The 21850-nt window shown below is 38.3% G+C and overlaps 1 protein-coding gene across 1 annotated transcript in view; it reads right to left on the reverse strand.

Annotated features, from left to right (window-relative positions):
• Nucleotides 1-21850, reverse strand: part of LOC123876114 — a 243757-nt gene that overhangs the window by 221084 nt on the left and 823 nt on the right. The window lies entirely within an intron of this gene.

The following is a 21850-nucleotide window of genomic DNA, read 5'->3' on the forward strand; positions in this document are numbered from 1 at the left end:
ATCCTGCATATTTTTAACCCCCGACCCAAAAAGAGGGGTGTTATGAGTTTGACGTGTGTAACTGTGTATCTGTATGGCATCGTAGCACCTAAACTAATGAACCGATTTTAATTTAGTTTTTTTTGTTTGAAAGGTGGCTTGATCGAGAGTGTTCTTAGCTATAATCCAAGAAAATCTGTTCAGCCGTTTGAAAGTTATCAGCTCTTTTCTAGTTACCGTAACCTTCACTTGTCGGGGGTGTCATAAATTTTTTATTTACACTTGTGATCAAGAGTATAATACGAATATGGTACTTTGTATGCCGGGGAATCAAACAGTTCCCACGGGATTTTAAAACCGAGCCGAAATGAGTTGCAAACATGAAATTTTGGTATCATCTCGGAAGGGATTGATTACAATGCCTCGGAAAAATCTGAAATTTTCTAGGAAGAAACTTCCAAAAATATTTTAAGATCTTAAGTTTCAACTAAGTATTTATCTGTGAGCCAGTCAGTAATTTAACAGTTTTATTGCCTAGTTAAGATAACCAGATTGCAATAACAATAAAGATGTTAAATAGGTCAATAGTTCGTGTTAAGAACGTGAAACTGATAAGAAACCGACGGTTTCTAGCGTTATTTGTGGTCAAATTGATATTTTAAAATAATTACTCGCCATATTTTTCAGTTAACTAGTTTACTTATCTTATCTTAAGAATAAAGACGCCCTAGCTTCGAACGGGTGGCCTAATTAATTTTGGCTAAGCGCTAAAGACATTATCTAAGTACTTATTGGTGCCTAGGTTATGCCGAATTCATCTGCGTGGACTACTCATACCCCTATTTTACCCCCTTTATGGGTAGAACTCCCTCCCCCGCACCCTAATGTTTTCTATATCAACAAATATAATATGTTAGACGATTTCTGTAAACAAGTGTAAATTAAAAATTTATAACACCCCCGACAAGTGAAGGTTACAGTAACTAAAAAAGAGCTGATAACTTTCAAACAGCTGAACCGATTTTCTTGGATTATAGCTAAGAACACTCTCGGTAAAGCGACCTTTCAAACAAAAAAACTAAATTAAAATCGGTTCATTAGTTTCAGAGCTACGATGCCACAGACAGATACTCAGATACACACGTCAAACTTATAACACCCCTTTTTTTGGGTCGGAGGTTAGTAAATTAAACAATGTATTTTAAGAATATTTCTCGGAAGAAGCACTTTTCATCAATATTTAACTAGCTACGAGTACTTCTGTCTATTGGCGCTTAAAAAGGAAATATTATTTAAGTAATGCTAAATGCATTACATTGAAAATTTTGCTACGAAAATACTGGAAATGGAAATGTAATTCTTATAATTCGATACTACTTAGTTAATCAGATTTAAAATCGGAGAAATCACAAAAGGAATAGAATAGGTACTGGGGATTTATTGGATTTGCGTAATCTAATCCGAAGTTTCCCCTCAATCGGACTGTCCGACGGATTCTGTTACATCTTGTTGATTACATGATTCGAGACTTCTCCAGTCTAGAATTACCGGCAAATCTAGATACTAACGAGAGCCGTGATAGCCTAGTGGTTAAGACGTTCGACTACTGTTCGGGAAGTCGGGGGTTGGATCCCAGGCACGCACCTCTAACTCTTCGGAGTTATGTGCGTCAATATAACTTGCATGTCGGAGAGTTCTTCATAATGTTCTCAAAGGATGTGTGTGGTTTCTGCCAATCCGCACTTGACAGTGGACTATGGCCAAACCCTTCTCATTCTGAGAGACCCGTTCTCAGTAGTGAGCCGGCGATGGGTTGATCCTGATGATGATGAAGGAGTACCTAGTAATCAGTAGAATAGAACAGAAGTTGTGTGCAATGAACTCAGCTTGTCTATTATTGCACGGCAGGTATAATAATGGCATACTTATGAAGTAAAGTCTATAGACAATTACATGATCATAGATCATTCTCGGAAAGGCATTCCGAACCAGTGGTTAGCATTTGACGATTTAAAATTACTTGTAAAAGTTTTAAATAAGTATTAAATAAAACATATTAACTCATTACCGGCCCACTACGGATATCGGGTCTCTTTTCAGTATGAGGGCTTAAGCTAAAGTCTACCACGCTGGCCCAGTGCGGATTGGCCTCACGCACCTTTGAGAACATTATGAAGAGTCACCTATAAATTTCATAAAAAAAAAAGTTAACGGTTCAATTTTATACCTCGTCACTCCACACGAATAGATTTCATATCGAAACGCCGATATCGATACACCGATAAAGTCACGATAAAGCCCTTCCCGACCTTAAGGCGACGATCACGATAATATTTTAATCAAAACCATTCAAGCTAATAAAGCATTTATCTCTATAATCATATAGGTGAAAATTGCCTGCAGTTTTTTGTACTGTATGTATTATTATAATCAAAACCATTCAAGCTAATAAGGCATTTATCTATCTAGAAATATAGGTGAAAACTGCCTGCAGTTTTTTTATGTATATTGTATTATTATAATCAAAACTGTTCAAGCTATTAAGGCATTTATTGCTATAGAAATATAGGTGAAAGTTGTCTGCACTATTCTACAATTTTGACGTCATAGACACAGATCTATAGTTATATGATTTATTTGCTCAGTTTTGATAGGCGGTGCAAGGGGAGTGCTTATCAAGTATCAAGACTTATTGCAAAATCTATTGCAGGGCTAGTGCAATAGCCCTAATACACGTGATAGCCTAGTGGTTAAAACGTCCGTCTCCCAGTAGGAAGGTCGGGGGTTCCATCTCAAACTTTTCGGAGTTATTATGCGTTTCAAGTAATTATTACATGCTTTAATGGTGAAGGAAAATATCGGTAGGAAACCTGCATGCCTGAGATTTCTCCATAATGTTCTCAAAGGTGTGTGAAGTCAGCTAATCCGCACTTGGCCAGTGTTACGGACTATGGCCTAAAGGAAGAGTTTAGGCCCTAAACTCCTCCCATTCTGAGAGGAGACCTATGCTCCGCCGTGAGCATAGGCATCCAGGTAGCGTATCCATTGAGGAGTTCTGTTCTCCATCTCCGAAGATATTCATCAGATCTTCACCAAATTTATATGGGACCACCTGCAAAGTATACCCTTTCAAACAAAAAAAAAATTTTCAAATCGGTCCAGGCGTCTTTGAGTAATCGGGGAACATACATACAAAAAAGATACCGACGAATTAAGAATCTCCTTCTTTTTTGAAGTCGGATAAGAATGGCTCCAGTCTCCGTAAAATAAGATAAGTCACGAGAACCTTGTAAGAAAATGAAATGACATCACTTTAATACCCCGTTTGCATAGTTTCATTATAATCGAGTGGAAATTGAATTTTTCTCCGCGCTTCCCCTTATTAAAGTAATAATAGCCTTCTTTGACTCCGAGAGAGACTCAGGTATTAGATCTTACCTTAGATGTTTTAAATAACTTCTGTAAACCTTTTTCGGGTTCCGTACAAAGGAAAAAGGCAACCCTTATAGGATCACTTTGTTGTCAGACAGACAGACAGACAATAAAATGATCCTATAAGGGTTCCGTTTTTCCTTTTGAGGTACGGAACCCTAAAATCCCCGGAAAAATAATTGCCAGTCCAAATGATTATAAAAATCGGGAGTGGCAGAATAAAAAAAATACGGTCTAAAGATAAAATACAGAGCGAAATATTAAGGATGTAAGTACACGGATTCTAATATTAAAAACAATGGAGCCAGAGACGAAAAAAAAAGAAAATACAAATATTTTCGTGATTGCTCGGGTATGAGCCGGGGCTGGATGTCGCGGAAATATTATTTTGTAATACACATGCTCTGATGTAGTTTTTAACCCCCGACCCAAAAAACAGGGTGTTTAAGTTTGACGTGTGTATCTGTGTATCTGTCTGTGGCATCGTAACTCCTAAACTAATGAACCGATTTTAAGTTAGTTTTTTTTTTAAAGGTGGCTGGATCGAGAGTGTTCTTAGCTACAATCCAAGAAAATCGGTTCAGCCGTTTGAAAGTTATCAGCTCTTTTCTAGTTACTGTAACCTTCACTTGTCGGGGGAGTTAAAAAATTTTAATTAACACTTGTGACATGACAATTGACACAAAGAGTTAAAATTGCGAGTGAGATCAAAATGTACGCAGTAAATATATTTATCTCTATATTTGTGTTCTAAAATAACTAGAATAGGTATTCCATAAATCAGAATGAACATAATATATTATTTTGGCACCGAAAACTTATGCGGCTCAGGGGATATGATTAAACATTGCTGTAGGCTTCACCAGTTTGATAAAATCTAAACGAGATAGCTAATAGTTTTATCTTCAATCTGTTTAAGTTGAATCAGACTAAAAAGTATTAAAATCATAATTTAAAATGGGTGAGTAACAAGTATATACTTGGCTATTTGCTAACAACTTTTTATTACATTAATAAGTAAATAGAGTTCCCGAACAGGAAACCGTCTTCCTATAAATGTAATAGCACATACAAACTAGTAGACAATCCTCGCTATTAAAGCAAAAAAAAAACACTTCTAGACCAGTTTAGACCAAGGTGATCCACATGGTCCCATTTTATTAAATTATTACATCAAGCAGACATTCAGCGAATATTAAAGATGCCGTGACAAGTAGAGTTACACAATAAACCACTTAAAATTATAATTTAATCAAGCTATTACACGGTTTTATAAACAATGGAGTCAGCGCGAAATCCGGCCCACGACCGACCAACTTCCTGTAGGTCCATTTTGCCAAACAATGGAAATTTATTTCAAACTATAAACCGGGGTTTTGCAGGCCTGCTGTTTTGCATCAAAGCACACTGTTGTTGTGAACACAGCCTTAATAAACCAAGCGGTAGTAAAAACTAAAACGTAGACACAAACTAAAGTAAATACTTACCTACCAACATGGAAACGGATCGCCATTTTTTTGAAGCAAGCTCGAAGGTGTCAAAAGGTGCTAAATATATCCTAAAGGTATGGACCATGAAATTACTTACTATTTAGATACTTAGTGAAAAACGAAGAATCCAGAGCGGTGCAAACCACGGAGTACGAGTTACGACAAAGTTACTGTCAAAGTTAGCAACTATCGGTTTTATATCAACTGAAATTACGGAATGTGTTCCAGAACTGTGGTGTAACATTCACGTTTAAAAATACGCGTAGAGAAACTTCTTGAAGTAGGTTAGAAATTGCCAGGGCAATATCTGACTAGGACACCTGGGCGGTGTTACCCTAACCAGTTCCGCTACCAACAAAATGTATAAATACCGCTCTATGAAGGATACCTCACAGGTGTCCGTTTGTTTGCGCAACCAATTTGGTGGCGGCAGCCGGAATCACCTGGTGGCGCAGCCACTAGATATATAGTATAGCTAGCTAGATAGTATAGCTAGATATTTGGCGTCTCACTCACTCGGCCACAAGTAGCGCGCTACCAGGGACGCCGCTCCCACACATTGCTCGTGCGTGACGATGTTATTTTCACGTGTAGGTACACTGTTCATATTGTTTTTTAATAAAAATTGCGAGCAAACGAGCAGGTCACCTGATGTTAAGTGATAACCGCCACCAATGAACATTTTGCAGTGCCAGAGAAACCGCCAATGCGTTGCCGACCTTTAGTATTAAAGTTGATTCTCACTGTTGTATGACTTAGATCAGAAAGTAACATGTATGGTTGGTAATACATTGTAACTGACGATCCTGGTGTCTGCTCTGGTATTTCTCGTTTAGTCGCTCAAGACAACGGTGGTGCGATTGGTGGCTCCACCATGGTGTCCTAGTGCGACATTGGCTTTAAGAATCAGTCTCAACTCTCGAACATAAAATATACTTTCTAGCACGAATTCAGAAAAGTGTTTTCTGTATTTTACTGCAAATTTAAAATTTCATCCTATAAGTGCATGTCCTCTAAACGCAACTCGTTCCTGTCTGAAGATAATGTCCCGTGGGTACACGACGCTTGGACATAAACTTGAGAGCAAGATTTACATTGCATACGTACGTACATTTCGAATAATAACTTTACTGTTTTGCAGCGCACACAATTTTCAGATTTCTGGAATAGGTATGTGGTCGCTGCGCATGAAAATTCCGCTATGTGGAAAATCATAAGTTTTCAGGAGACTCTTTTAAACTTAATTTTTTTGAAAAAATATTTTTTACTTTTGGATATTTTGAAAAAGATTACCTCTTGAAGTAGCACGCATGCTAAACAACGGGTTTCTACGTATACTTTTTAAAACCAAACAAAATGACATCAAAAACGAAAATCGTAAACATGATAAAGTTGAAAACTAAAATCCGACTGCGATCGTCTTACTAAACGCTGAATTATTATAGTAAAATTAATTTTCTACTGCTTGGTATATTTTAATGTTGTAGTACATTTGTATTTATGAACTCAGAATTTTCTCCTCTTTCCCTGCAGCATCAGGATTGAGGAGTTGGAATCCAAATTTTTTATGAAACAATGTCGCAAAGTTCCTCTATCGATTAAAAAAGAAATGACGCAAATCGGTTCAGAAATCTCGGAGATTTCAGTGTACATAGGTAGAAAAACACAACTCCCTTTTTGAAAGTCGGTTAAAAAAGTAGCCTATGTTACACCCTGGTCAATTCTCTACTTGTATGTGAAAATCCCGTTAAAATCGGTTCAGCCGTTCCGAAGATTAGCCTTTTCAAACAGACAGACAGACAGACAGACAGACAGACAGACAAAAATTTTAAAAACGTGTGATTCAGTTATAGTATCGTTCAAATAACCCTATGAGCTTAATATGAGGTAGTTATTTCGAAATTACAGACAGACACTCCAATTTTATTTATTATAGTATAGATATAGTATAGATTAATATATAGTAATTATAGTATATGTATAAGAATTTTTTGAGTGCTCCAGGTTGTACCACAAATTTTAAATTTCATCCCGCAAGTGCATTCCCAGATGTCCCCTCGCCAACCCTTTACTGTCTCAATATACCTAATGTCCCCCGGGATACTCGGACATAAACTCGGGAGCAAGATTTAGCTTCAGATACTTACACAGTTTTACAGCGCACGAAATTCTTCAAGCAAATTTTTATATTCAATTTAGCTAAAATTACCCATAAAGTCTTCAGCTTAGAGCATCACATTGTTGCATGATTTTTAACCCCCGACCCAAAAAGGGGTGTTATAAGTTTGACGTGTGTATCTGTGTATCTGTCTGTGGCATCGTAGCTCCTAAACTAATAAACCGATTTTAATTTAGTTTTTTTTGTTTGAAAAGGTGGCTTGATCGAGAGTGTTCTTAGCTATAATCCAAGAAAATCGATTCAGCCGTTTGAAAGTTATCAGCTCTTTTCTAGTTACTGTAACCTTCACCTGTCGGGGGTGTTATAAATATTTAATTTACACTTGTTAAAGTTAATATGTTAGTAACTATAGTGCGCGACAGGTTGAGATGGCAATCGAGGTAGGAGAACGCCCTGCACACCTGCCCTCACCCGCAGCGGGTCAGGGCGGGGGCTGTGCGGGTGTGAGGGGCGTTCTACTCGAACAAAATTGAGGTGTATCAGTTAGTTCGAACTGATACACCTCACCTTGAAAAACTGATAACTTACTGACGTGCTTAAGGGGGGTCTCTCCGTCACTCGCTTCATACAAACGTAGTTCCAATTACATTTGAATATTAAGCAACCAAAGTCCATGAAATGCAGACATATTCTAGAAACTAATATCTATGTCTGTGGTTTTCCAGATTTCTGTTAAAATATTCGGTTTCAATGTTACGCGGTCTTAAAAATTTACATACAAATCTTTGAGCCCCTATAATTTTAAAACTATTTAAACATATTTTTAGAAAAATCTAAAACACCACAGACACAGATATTAGTTTCTAGAATATGTCTGCAAAATTTCATGGATTTTGGTTGTTTAATATTCAAATGAAATTGGAACTACGATTGTATGAAGCGAGTGACGGAGAGAGCCCTGTTAAGGGGATATACAGACACACAGACAGACAGACAACGAAGTGAATAAGGGTTCCTTTTTCCTTTTGAGGTACGGAACACTGAAAAATAACCAAGTAGTCCCCACATCTTTCACAAAAAAATAATAAATTACATAAGATATTCACGTCTAATATCAAAAATGTTCCAACCTTAAGGGTATTAGGTATAGGCCACCCGGTCGGCAGTTTCTTATCGTCAAACCCTCAAGGGCCACTTGGCGCGACGTGCTTAAGGGGATATACAGTCAGACAGACAGACAACGAAGTGATCCTACAAGGGTTCCTTTTTCCTTTTGAGGTACGGAACACTGAAAAATAACCAAGTAGTCCCCACATCTTTCACAAAAAAATAATAAATTACATAAAATATTCACGTCTAATATCAAAAATGTTCCAACCTTAAGGGTATTAGGTATAGGCCACCCGGTCGGCAGTTTCTTATCGTCAAACCCTCAAGGGCCACTTTCGGCGCGACGTGCTCGAGGGTCGATATCACGGTGTCACTTCCCTACCCTCTTACAGCCACTCCAATCTTCATGTACCTACTACTTGACTTAATCTTGTAAGGCAAAACTCTTGTATGGCAAAAAGTAGGCGGAAGGTAAGACAAAAGTGCGTGGCGCGTTTGATTGATGTGGTGTTTTCTTTTCACGAAGAATAGTGTCAAGAACTTGACAACTTCACATAAATTTCATCATCATCATCGACTCATCGCCAGCACACTACTGAGCATGGATGTCGTCTCAGAATGAGAAAGGTATTATTGAAATATTAAATTCGGTGCCCAGCCGGTGCGCGCACTTAGATTAGGCACGCACTAATCCACCAAAAAGTTTAATATTTCATGGCAGGGTCGCCATGAAATATTAAACTTTTTGGTGGATTAAATTGATGGAGACGGCGTTGTAGGTGACGTCATTATTCGGTGCAGGCTTATGGTCGACTCCTTAAACGAACTAACAGTTATAATAATGAAATCTTAAATGCTATTGTTTAAATAATGTTTCTTAATCTAACCTAAATAATTTTGTATCACCTTTTGTTCAAATTCAACGCGTAAGCAACCTACATATTACATTATCACCAAGATGGATAGGCGGATACGCACATCTTTGAGAACATTATGGAGAACTCTCAAGTTATGGCGAACATGCAGGTTTCCTCACGATGTTTCCTTCAGCGTTAAAGAAAGTGGTAACTCTGAAAAGTTAGAGGTCCGAAATAGCAGGCGGACGTCTTAACCGCCGTGGAAAACAAACAGACATACTTTACATATACATATATTAGTATGGATACAGAGGTGACATTCTAGATTCCAAGCACTATAAAATAGACTAGGTTAAAAATATAATTTTATAATTTTAACTAACACAAATTTTAAACTAAAATTCTAACTTCTACTGGGATATTAGGAAAATACAGTCAGAAAAAGTTGCAAGGACAGTTTTCACAGTTCGAACGAAATAGCTGTGATGGCACTAAGTGCATAATACGGGAGCGCGACCTTTTTCAAAGTTTTAATGGCTTTTGTAGCTTTGCATGGAACATCACAGCTGGGGGTTGGGGCTTAGCTGCCTAATTGAATTAATTTCGAGCATTATCATTTCAAAAGCACCATGCATTCCAAAGTAGAATATCAATTTCAAAAACAAAATAAGTACTTACCTACTAAGTATCTCAATAACATACTTAACAAGTTATTATACAAGTGTAATTTAAAAATTTATAACACTCCCAACAAGTGAAGGTTACAGTAACTAGAAAAGAGCTGATAACTTTCAAACGGCTGAACCGATTTTCTTGGATTATAGCTAAGAACACTCTCGGTCAAGCCACCTTTTCAAACAAAAAAAACTAAATTAAAATCGGTTCATTAGTTTAGGAGCTACGATGCCACAGACAGATACACAGATACACACGTCAAACTTTTAACACCCCTCTTTTTGGGTCGGGGGTTAAAAACTAACTTATGCTGGCGAGTTAGTCATAGTTAGTCATTATAAATACGAAAGTATGTTTGTCTGTCAGTTAGTTTTCAACGCCTATCCGTTTAACCGATTTTGACAAAAGGCGCTGTGATAGCTTGCATCCTATTGAACGACATAAACTACTTTTGGTCCCGGAAAATGAAACAGTTCCCACAGGATTAAAAAAAAAACTAAAATCCAGTCCAAATAAAGTCGGGGTTATCATAGAGTTATATTTATTCTTAGTTCTGTGTACGCCCACAACTTTATTAAAACTACCTACTTATACGAACCCATTAGTCTAGTAACTAGTTCCTAGCAACTGCAAAGCTTTTATTTCAACTAAGAACCACTTGAGCCTTGCGGGGCCAAATATAACTGCCCCATAAATGCAGTTGCAGATGTTTATACAGCCGATTACTGTGGCACAAGCATTCGAAACTTGGCTGCTGTGTCTATTATAACAATAAAACCTTCTTGCAAATTCACATGCAAAACTAAGTATTGGGAACACCATTTATGTTATTAAAAAGGTGTCTCTTTTAACCCCCGACCCTAAAAGAGGGGTGTTATAAGTTTGAGGTGTGTATCTGTGTATCTGTCTGTGGCATCGTAGCTCCTAAACGAATGAATTTAGTTTTTTTTTTGTTTGGAAGGTGGCTTGATCGAGTGTTCTTAGTTATAATCCAAGAAAATCGGTTCAGCCGTTTGAAAGATACTTACTTTTTAGAGAGTTTTGTGTCAGGGGTTTTTAAATTTTGAATTCATTATATTTGTCAAGAATTGATTGTAATATGGTAAATTCTTTATACTCAACACCATAATATGAGATCGCAATCAAGGGCTAAATTGTATCGGAAGAAAAAAACAAAAAAATTACTACTAACTATATATTATTATCTAGTTAAATATACATCATGAGAGTAATTTACCCCCAATTTAAACTTATTCCTACGGTATAATTTCAGTAGTTTAGTAACTTGCGTTATTACTGAAATTGTTGTGTGGATAATTTGGGCGGTTTTTTTTTGGAAAATATAACAAAGTACTTAGTTGTCAGAAATTACTTACTCAATTAGTCCCGAACTACTGCCCCGCCCGCCTAACCAATCAATATCTCTTATTCCGTCTTTGCTTAGTAAGCGACACGGAATTCTAAGGGAATAGAAATGATATCCGCTGCCTACAACTATTTAAATATATAAATATAAAAGGAAAAGCTCACTGACTGATCTATCAACGCACAGCTCAAATTCACCACCTATTCGGAAGATCGGGGGTTCGATTCCGGCCACACACTTCTATTTTTTTTTTAATTCATGTTAATTCTACAAGGTTCTTAACATTACTCACTCACTAATCTTGTGTCACACGTACGTTTTAAGCAACGAAATCTTACTTACTTTACCGGTGAAGGAAAACATCGAGAGGAAACCTGCATGCATTAGTAATGTCCATAAAGTTCTCAAATGTGCGTGAAAGTCTGCCAATCCGTACTTGGCTAGCGTGGTAGACTATGGCCAAATCCTTCACATTTTCAGTGGAGATCCGTGTTCAGTAGTGAGCCGGCAATGGGATGACGATGAAGATGATCTTTAGCATTCAAAGCAACGCGTAATAAACTATAACGTTATGCAAGCATAAACATCCGTTTTTACAAAATCGTGCACTGATGTTTCACTAAACACCTAGAGCTATTCGGCGACACGTACTTTACCACTTCTATGTCTGAAGTTCTGAATTCCGTGGCAGGACTGGTAGGTCCGCTAACCTAACCGCAGACCATTAATTAACAGAAGACCAGGGTAACAAAGCCTTCGATAGTTTCACTGGACCAAAGCAAATAGGTTTAAAGGCTTGGTCACACAACGCGCGACGATAAAGCTAAGCCCACACCTGCGCGTCATGAAAGCGGGATGCGGGAGCGTCCACCAGACGAATCTATACTGCAGATGTAATTGTCACATAGTATGCAATATGCATGGTGCCGATACATATCGTGGGAGGCGACCGATGGCAGGCTTGGATGATGCTTTAAATCTTCTGACGACGGCATAATACGAGGAACTAAACGAAACGAAACTGATTGACGAACTAATGCACGGCTGAATAGACACCTTGGTCGTTTGCCCTGTTTTCGTACCAGTTAGGTACATTATTACTAATATAAATGCGAAAGGGTGTATGTCTGTTGATTTGCTTTCAATCACGCAACAGAACAACGGATTGACGTTATTTTAATTTTTAAATCGTCCGTCTTCCAAAAAAAAGGAGGATTCTTCTTTCCGATCCGATTTGTCCGAGATTTCTGGACCGATTTGCAAATTTTTTTGCATGGATATAGTAGGTAACAGACAGAGGCTACTTTTACCCCGGGAAATTGAAAATCCACACGGACGAAGTCGCTTGCATCATCTAGTATTTCGAGTTTCAATAAATCTCCCAATGCGCAAGTTTATTTTGTCAGGAATCATACAGATTTCAGTTTAAACTCAACAGCATTTAGAATAACCTAGATACTTTAATTTTAAAGTTTACGATAGGTAGATACTTACCTAACTACTAAAGAGCAATTTAAATGCATTTTGTATTATTTTTTTGCAGACCGTACCACGTTTACACTATCCACGGGACTAGGGTTGGAATACAGAATCGCTGGGGTGGAAAATTAACGTGCAAAAATATTGTTAAGTAGGATACTATATATTTATTATATCGTCGCTGGTTTGTAGAACGAGCGAATGTGTTCGAATTCTTTATAATTATAGAAAAAACCGGCCAAGTGCGAGTCAGACTCGCGCACCGAGGGTTCCGTACTCGGGTATATTTTAATAAATAAAAATCTATTTTTAAAAAGAGGGGTGTTATAAGTTTGACGTGTGTATCTGTGTATCTGTCTGTGGCATCGTATAGCTCCTAAACTAATAAACCGATTTTAATTTAGTTTTTTTTGTTTGAAAGGTGGCTTGATCGAGAGTGTTCTTAGCTATAATCCAAGAAAATCGGTTCAGCCGTTTGAAAGTTATCAGCTCTTTTCTAGTTACTGTAACCTTCACTTGTCGCGGGTAATATAAATTTTTAATTTACACTTGTAGAATGTACAGGCAACGTCCTTTCATGTGATACCCTACGTGCTTTTTGAGGTAAGGAACCGTAAGGAACCATTATAAAAATAACAGGGGCAATAATAATAGCAGGGGTTTTGGATTATCGTATTTCATTTAGTGATTATGATTTGGAGAAAAAGAAAGGCACGCATCATCAGACCTTTTTGAGAAAAAAAAAAAACATTGCTTTAGACGCATTATCCAAGAAGAAAACAGCGGAATGCGGATTGTATGGAGAAAGGCTCAAGAGAGTGACCTCTAAACGAGTCTCCAAAACCAAAGTCTACTTCTGTTTCACACATAAGTGTGGTGGTATAAGCGAAAATTGTATGTCTATGGGTGGTATCTAGTAGACAAAACTGCGGTAACAACGGTAAAGCCTCGATGACACGGGGCGAGTTTACAAGCTGCTAGCGAACTCGCTGCCTTGTCACTTGTAAACTCGCCACGTGTCATCGAGCTTTTTCACAATCTGCTTTTGATTATCAGATTGTAAAAACGCTGCTTGAAAAATAGAAAGCCGGGCTAATTTACTCGCCATTCGCTGGCGTGTTGGCCTGTAAGCTAGCTAGTAGCCACGTGTCATCATCACTGCTAGTAAACTAGTTGCGAGCATCTGCGTTTTGGCAGAAAGCTAAAATGTCAACACGCTAGCTAGTTGGCTACTGAGCGAGTGGAATGTTTTGTGTGTCATCGACACTCGCTTACTCGCTCACTCGCTAGCTTTTAAACTCGCCGACTAGCAGCTCGTAAATTAGCCCAGTGTCATCGAGCCTTTACAACTGGTTTCTAACAAAGAGATCGATTTATGTCTCACATACAGTCTAATACTAACTTAACTTCGTTGTCGTTGATTAAAACCATCCTAACTTTTTAACTAGTTTAATTAAATACTTTTAATTAATATAGTTAAGTAGAGTGGTTAATCCTAATTAAAATTGCGTGTAATTATGTTCCTTTATGGTCCATGGAGAGAGCTCGGAGTTTAGGCCAACGAGTTGGCGGATCCTCTGGTGCTGCAAATGTTCATGGGCGACGGTAATCACTTAACATCCGGTGACCCGCCTGCTCATTTCTTCGATATTTTTTATTTAAAAAAAAAGTATAGAATAAGGTATTTTCCTTTCATTCACCTGCGCTATAGATACTTATATAAATATCGCATTATTTCATAAAGGAGATATGAACGGTAATTGTGTAAGTACGTAATATTATTTCACAAAAGACATCCGTAATCATCATTACTTGGAAGAGGGTAGTTCTGCAGATTAGAGCAAAGAAAACCTACCTTCTTGAGATAACGAGCGCATTTGTTATGGGGATTACGGCGAACAGGCGAACGAACGCACACAATATAGTATGTAGCCATGTATCACATAATATATTATGTGATACATGGCTAGGATAATGTTTTGTACGAGGTTCAACAAGAATTTTACTTAACAATGTTCTTATTAAATATTATCTGATGCCCGCGGCTTCGTCCGCGTGGATTTGCGATTTAAAAACTCTTTGATTTTCCGGGATAAAAGGAGCCTATGTTACTCTACAGGTCTTTTAACTATATAATGTATCCATTAAAAAAATTACGGCGATCTGTTGCTCCGTCGCGTGATTGAAGGACAAATTAACAAATAAACACTCTTTCATATTTAATAACGAAAAGAAAACTAAACTTAGCTGATGAAAAGGAATCAGGACCCTCAGCACCAGGAATACAATACAACGTATAACACAGGTTGACTAGGGCTGATATTATAGAGAGTACTTAGGCTGAATTTATAGAGCGCACTTTGACTTTGCTCAGACTTAAGACACTGTAAAAACGAGACAGCGTTATACCGCTGGCATACATCTGTCTCGTTTTAACTGAAACTTAACAGGGCTCTCTCCGTCACTCGTTTCATACAATCGTAGTTCCAATTTCATTAGAATATTAAGCAACCAAAGTCCATGAAATTTTGCAGACATATTCTAGAAACTAATATCTACTACTAATATCTTAAAACAAGACATCGTTATATCGCTGACATAAATCTGTCTCCTTGAAACTTAAGTATGAGCAAAGTCAAAGTTCGCTCTATATACCTCAGCCTAAGTGAACTAACCCCTAGGTGCCACATCAGTGGCTTTGTAGTTACAGTGAAAGTTCAATTTCCAAAAACATTCCATTATTGGTCGAATACCTCGAATGGTATTTGTTCGAACGGGCGGCCGCGCCATGACAAAAGGCTGAAAACTGCTGATCGGCGGTTCAACGCCCTTTCAACAGGCATTGGAGCCACTTTCACCGGCAACAATCTCATTATTCTGCACTTACTCCTATAACTCCTAATACCTTATAGTTACATACCGTGACTTTACTCGTCAACTCCGCCTCGGGAAGGTCCAAAAGTCATTTGTGGGAATGGATATAATCATTTATAACAAAATTCCTCAAACTATTTTGGACTGGCTAAGCCTTATTTTTTATTATTCACATCAACATACGAGGTTTTTTTATATAAAATAAACTTACATCTATATTAAAAATAAAAACAAATAAAAATAATTAAAAACTAAGTTTAATCTAAAACCTCATCGAGACCACCGGAGTGAGGCATTGTACCCAAGAATGCTGGACGGTTTTGGACTTGCCTTTACACAAGTTTTAAAAATCGATTAAAACTATGCTCCTAAGAAAAGCATATTATACAATCGAAGATTATGTAAATGATAAAAGAGGGTGTATTTCAACTGCAGCTCGCTCTAGCAATGCGCGGGACTTTAATTGCTTTTATATATGGCATAATATTGTAACTACACGCACTACAGACGGAAACGTTTAAGTGCGGAAACCAGCCCAGAGAGAAGAAGAATATTGTAACAATACCAAATCTTAAAAAAGAGCAACCGCCGAGTTTCTCGCTGGTTCTTCTCGGTAGGAATGACATTCCGAACCAGTGGTAAATTATTTTGACGATTCAAAAGCATTTGTAAAAGTTTACTTGAATAAAAATATATTCTATTCTACTCTAATGTTGCTGATTTATTAGCGCAACTTAGAGTAATAGCATTTTTAGAGTTCCGTACTTCAAAAGGAAAAACGGAACCCTTATAGGATCACATTGTTGTCTGTAAGTATATAATAAGAACTAACATAGGTTGAATTATTGTTTGCACTAACAAGTCATTGGCACTAACACATAATTTTATTAACCCCTGATCCAAAAAGAGGGGTGTTATAAGTTTGACGTGTGTATCTGTGTATCTGTCTTAGGCATCGTAGCTCCTAAACTAATGAACCGATTTTAATTTAGTTTTTATTTGTTTGAGAGGTGGCTTGATCGAGAGTGTAGCTATAATCCAAGAAATACAGTTCAGCCGTTTGAAAGTTATCAGGTCTTTTCTAGTTACTGTAACCTTCACTTGTCGGGGGTGTTATAAATTTTTAATTTACACTTGTTATGGGTTAGTTATGCCTGAAATAAAAGTATATATCTAGCCTATTTATACTGTGGTGTGGTTGTGGAATGTGGGTGTAGAAATCACAATAAATCTTGTCTAAGCAATGGTAGGATAGGAACGTATAGGGGTAAAACACGACCTTGTCTGGTTTGAATTACGACCAGGCTCATGAATACTACGCTTTCATATTAATCAAGAAATAAGGATTCGCGACTCACTGGATATCGCCGAATTTGTTGGCTGAGGTTTTTATAAGACGCTGTATATATTATATACTAAACCAGCTGATGCCCGCGACTTCGTTCGCGTGGATGTAGGTTTTTTTAAATTCCTGTGGGAACTCTTTGATTTTCCGGGATAAAAAGTAGCCTATGTGCTAATCCAGGGTATAATCTATCTCCATTTTAAATTTCAGCCCAATCCGTCCAGTAGTTTTTGCGTGAAGGAGTAACAAACATACACACACACACACACACACACACACATACAAACTCTCTTCTTTATAATATTAGTGTGGAGTGTGATGATGCCCGCGACTTCATCCCTTTGCTTTTCTGGGTCTATGTCCGTCTTCGGGATGTAAGCTAACTTTGTACCTTTGTCTGTTTGTGTTGTTAAACTGTTGGGCCGTGAAAAGCTAGCAGACAGACAGACACACTTTCGCATATATAATATTACTAGGGGATGCCCGCGGCTTCGCCCGCGTGGATTTCGATTTTTTTAATCCCGTAAGAACTCTTTGATTTTCCGTGATATAAAGTAGCCTATGTCCCTTCCCGGGATGTATCCCAAGTCTGTACCTTTCATTAAAATCGGTTCAGCGGTTGGGCCGTGAAAACTTAGCAGATAGTAAGAAAGACAGACAGACAGACAGACACACTTTGGCATTTATAATATTAGTATGGATTAGTATGGATATAAGTAGGTCGTGTGTGCGATGGAGCATTAGAATAGGAAGATCCCGGGTTCAAATTCCGATTGGATGGATTTGGGGAAACGAGGGAATTCGTAGAAAAACAAAAGTGACCGACACTCCCTTCGAGGTTTCCACTAGATTTCAAGTGGTTATTCAAGGGGACCAACAAATTCTTGAAAGGCCGGCAACGCATTGGTGGTTCCTCTGGTGCTGTTCATGAGTGGCAGTAATCTAAATACAAAAAAAAATAGGAAAATGTGACTGACTGACTGATTGACTAAGTTGTCAACTACTAGAAGAATGAGGCCGAAAAGCATTGTTAATAAATAATTATGAGTTTATGCCGTACACCTAAGAAAGGATTTTTGAAAATTCCAACCCTAAGGGGGGTAAAATAGGGATTGGAAATATGTGTAGTCTACGCGGACGAAGTCGCGGGCATGAGCTAGTCACTGATAAGTAAGAATTTCGGTGGTTTGTCACTGATGCGATAGACAAAGTCGCATGCATCATCTAGTTACCTTCCTAATAAATTAACGGCCTTAGTAATTATATTATTTACTAGCTGATGCCCGCAGCTTCGCCCGCGTGGATTGGTCAGATCCCCTGCAGCATCAGGATTTAGGAGTTCGACTCCAAATTTTTTATGAAACAATGCCGCAAAGTTCCTCTATCTATCGATTAAAAAAGAATTGACGCAAATCGGTTCAGAAATCTCGGAGATTTCGGTGTACATAGGTAGAAAAACACAACTCCCTTTTTAAAAGTCGGTTAAAAAAGTAGCCTATTTTACGCCCTGGTCAATCCTCTACTTGCCTGTGAAAGTCCCGTCAAAATCGGTTCAGCCGTTCCAAAGATTAGCCTTTTCAAACAGACAGACAGACAGACAGACAAAAATTTTAAAAACGTGTGATTCAGTTATGGTATCGTTCAAATAACCATATGAGCTTAATATGAGGTAGTTATTTCGAAATGACAGACAGACACTCCAATTTTATTTATTAGTATAGATATTCCATAACCGCAATACCGTGACTCATGATGAAGCTACAACTCACAAGGATGAATGAAAAACCACAGATCTAGCTACCTACGCGTTTTTTTTACCGTACCGGGTTCCGTACCTCAAAAAGAAAAACGGAACCCTTATAGGATCACTTTGTTGTCTGTCTGTCTGTCCGTCGTGTCGGTCAAGAAACCTATAGGGTACTTCCCGTTGACCTAGAATCATGAAATTTGGTAGGTAGGTAGGTCTTATAACACAAGAATAGCAATAAATTTGAAAACCGCGAATTTATGGTTACATCATTTAAAAAAAATAAAATGTGTTTCAATTTTTAAAGTAAGATAACTAGGTATACCAAGTGGGGTATCATATGAAAGGGCTTTACCTATGCATTCTAAAACAGATTTTCATTTATTTTTATGCATAAGTAATAGTTTTTGATTTATCGTGCAAAATGTCGGAAAAAATACCCGAGTACGGAATCCACGTACCTATATCCACGCGAAAGAAGTCGCGGGCATCAGCTAGCTATTCATAAAAACGTGAGATACTGCATGTCTTAGTTTAGGAACACAAAAGATTATAAATGAATAATTGTTTGTTATTTACTGATAAATGATAAGAATTCTACGTAACGTGGTATGTTCTTTTAACTACCAATGTATTTACCTACTAAAGGTCATAGCACACATACCAACTCGGAAAGGGATCGTCACCGTATCAACTCGAGCCGTCCAGTATTCTTTGTATGAAACTCCTTACTGCAACGGACAGTAATGTGCGGCTATATTAAGATTAACGTCAATGCCCAACAACTCCATAATTATCGCGATAATCAACGCATTAAACTGAGGCCACACTTAAACATCTAATGATAATTGAATTGGGGTTAAAATCGTCTAACGCCAAACGGTATTGTGCATGCCGTTGTACGTTGATCGTGGCTACACCTACGTTGAACGGGAAACGCCATTAAACATCGCGTTGTTGGCCGTTAATGTGGCCGGGACATAATTGCTCCGGCTTGGGACAAGCTCACGAACCGCGGTGCGGTGCGTGGACAACTTGCAGTTCCCACTCCAACTCGAACAGTTCGTCGTCTCCGCGCTTACGAGCTATACCCGAGCATGTCTCTTCTTACACGCTTCCCCTCTCACTCTTCCCACGGCCTACCTGCTGCAAGCGCGGCGTCACCTAGCCATAACTCTGGTCCGCTTTTACATAAAGTTGATGTCTGGTTGACGGCGAGGCGAAACGATTCCTTCCCGAGTTGATATGTGTGCTATGACCTTTAGGATTAAGTAGTTACTGCACTATTGTGCATACTGCATACAAACCTACTTAACTATGTTATTGTTTCACTTTTATGGGCTAAAGGGAATGCGGGCAAGTAGGTAGGTTGATTCTTATCTCGTAGGTAAATAAATCTATAAAGCTACCTATAGTAAGCGACAGGTTGAGATGGCAACCGGGGTATGAGGCGGGGAGACGCCCCGCAGGCCCGCACGTCACCTGCAGCGGGTTAGTGCGGGGGCTGTGCGGGTATGCTGGGCGTTCCCACCCTGGTTGCCATCTCAACCTGTCGCGCACTCTACATTGGGTTTGATAAGAAAAAGTCGTGGGCATTTATATGTATAAATAATATTTTTTAAACAACAGTAAGTAAAACAACAATAGAGAGCGGTGAGAGCCGAGAGGTTAAGATGTCGGCCTCTTGGAGGTCCAGGATTCGATTCCGCTCTCGCAGCTCTAACTTTTCGGAGTAGGTAGGTTAAGTACGAGTAGGTAGGTATATTACACCTACATTATGGTATTATGATCAACCCATTTCCGCCCCACTACTGAGTACGGGTCTCCTCTCAGAATGAGAAAGGTTTAGGCCATAGTCTGCCACGCTGGCCCAATGCGGATTGGCAGACTTCACACACCTTTGAGAACATGGAGAACTCTCAGGCATGCAGGTTTCCTCACGATGTTTTCCTTCACCGTTAAAGCAAGTGATATTTAATTGCTTAAAACGCACATAACTGAAAAGTTAGTGGTGCATGCCCGGGATCGAACCCCCGACCTTCGATTAAGAGGCGGACGTTCTAACCACTAGGCTATCACAGCTAATATATCACAGCTAACATTATGGTATTATTATGCTATTATTATGGTAGGTTTAGGTGTTTTTAGCAATTAAATATAACTTGCTTTAACCGTGAAGGAAAACGTCATGAAGAATCCTGCGTGCCTGAGAGTTCTCCATTATGTTCTCAAAGGTGTGTGAAGTCTACAAATCCCATTATAGTACGGGATTACACATAGCCAGCGTGGTAGAATATGGTGAAACCCTTCTCATTCTGGGAGATTTGCGTTTAGTAGTGGTCTGGCATTGAGTTCATTATGATAAGGTAAAACATGGCGCCGAAAAATGAATTCCTTAAATTAAAAATCACAGACAAAGAAATGGCACAGGTGCTCCGAAGTACTAACTGGAGTCTTATCCCCCAGATATTATTTACAAAAATAACCAGTTATAACCGGACCCTTTAGGCTTCAACAGACATCCGACTTTTGTCGGCAGTCGGCTTTTTTCGCACATCAGACCTGATTTGATAAGCATTATTACACTAATATTATAAAGGAGTTTGTGTGTATGCATGACTGTGTATATATTTGTTATTCTTCACGTAAAAACTATTGCTGGGCGATTCATCCAGTCCAATCCAAGCAAGTTATCTTCCGATGACATGTATTTTTAACCCCCGACCCAAAAAGAGGGGTGTTATAAGTTTGACGTGTGTATCTGTGTATCTGTCTGTGGCATCGTAGCTCCTAAACTAATGAACCGATTTTAATTTAGTTTTTTTTTTGTTTGAAAGGTGGCTTGATCGAGAGTGTTCTTAGCTATAATTCAAAAAAATCGGTTCAGCCGTTTGAAAGTTATCAGCTCTTTTCTAGTTATAACCTTCACTTGTCGGGGGTGTTATAAATTTTTAATTTACGCTTGTTCAATAAAAACTACATCTTATCGAACGATAATTTATCGAATCGAAGTGTTCTGAATCACCCTACTGGACGGATTTAGCTGAGAATGGCCAAGAAAGGGCCAAGAAGAATATGGGAAGTTAATTAAGTACTTACTAAGTAACTACTTAATTTACTACTTGTTATTACTAAGTTAAGAACCTAGATTGGAAGATGTCAACCAACTCGGCCTATCCGTAGACCGCTTTATACCGGTCCCTGTTGGAGGCGAAACGATGGAAATTGGAAATGGCGCCTCATTAATTTCTAGAGATTTATAATTTTATTCACATTTAAAACAAAATACCTACTTGAGGAATCCTTTTATGTTTATCCTGAGATTTAAATAAGCCACCTAAAAAAAATTTAAATTCCAAGATTTTATTTAGTACAGG

The sequence above is a fragment of the Maniola jurtina genome, chromosome 21 (genome assembly GCF_905333055.1).
Source record: "Maniola jurtina chromosome 21, ilManJurt1.1, whole genome shotgun sequence".
Taxonomy (NCBI): Eukaryota; Metazoa; Arthropoda; class Insecta; order Lepidoptera; family Nymphalidae; genus Maniola; species Maniola jurtina.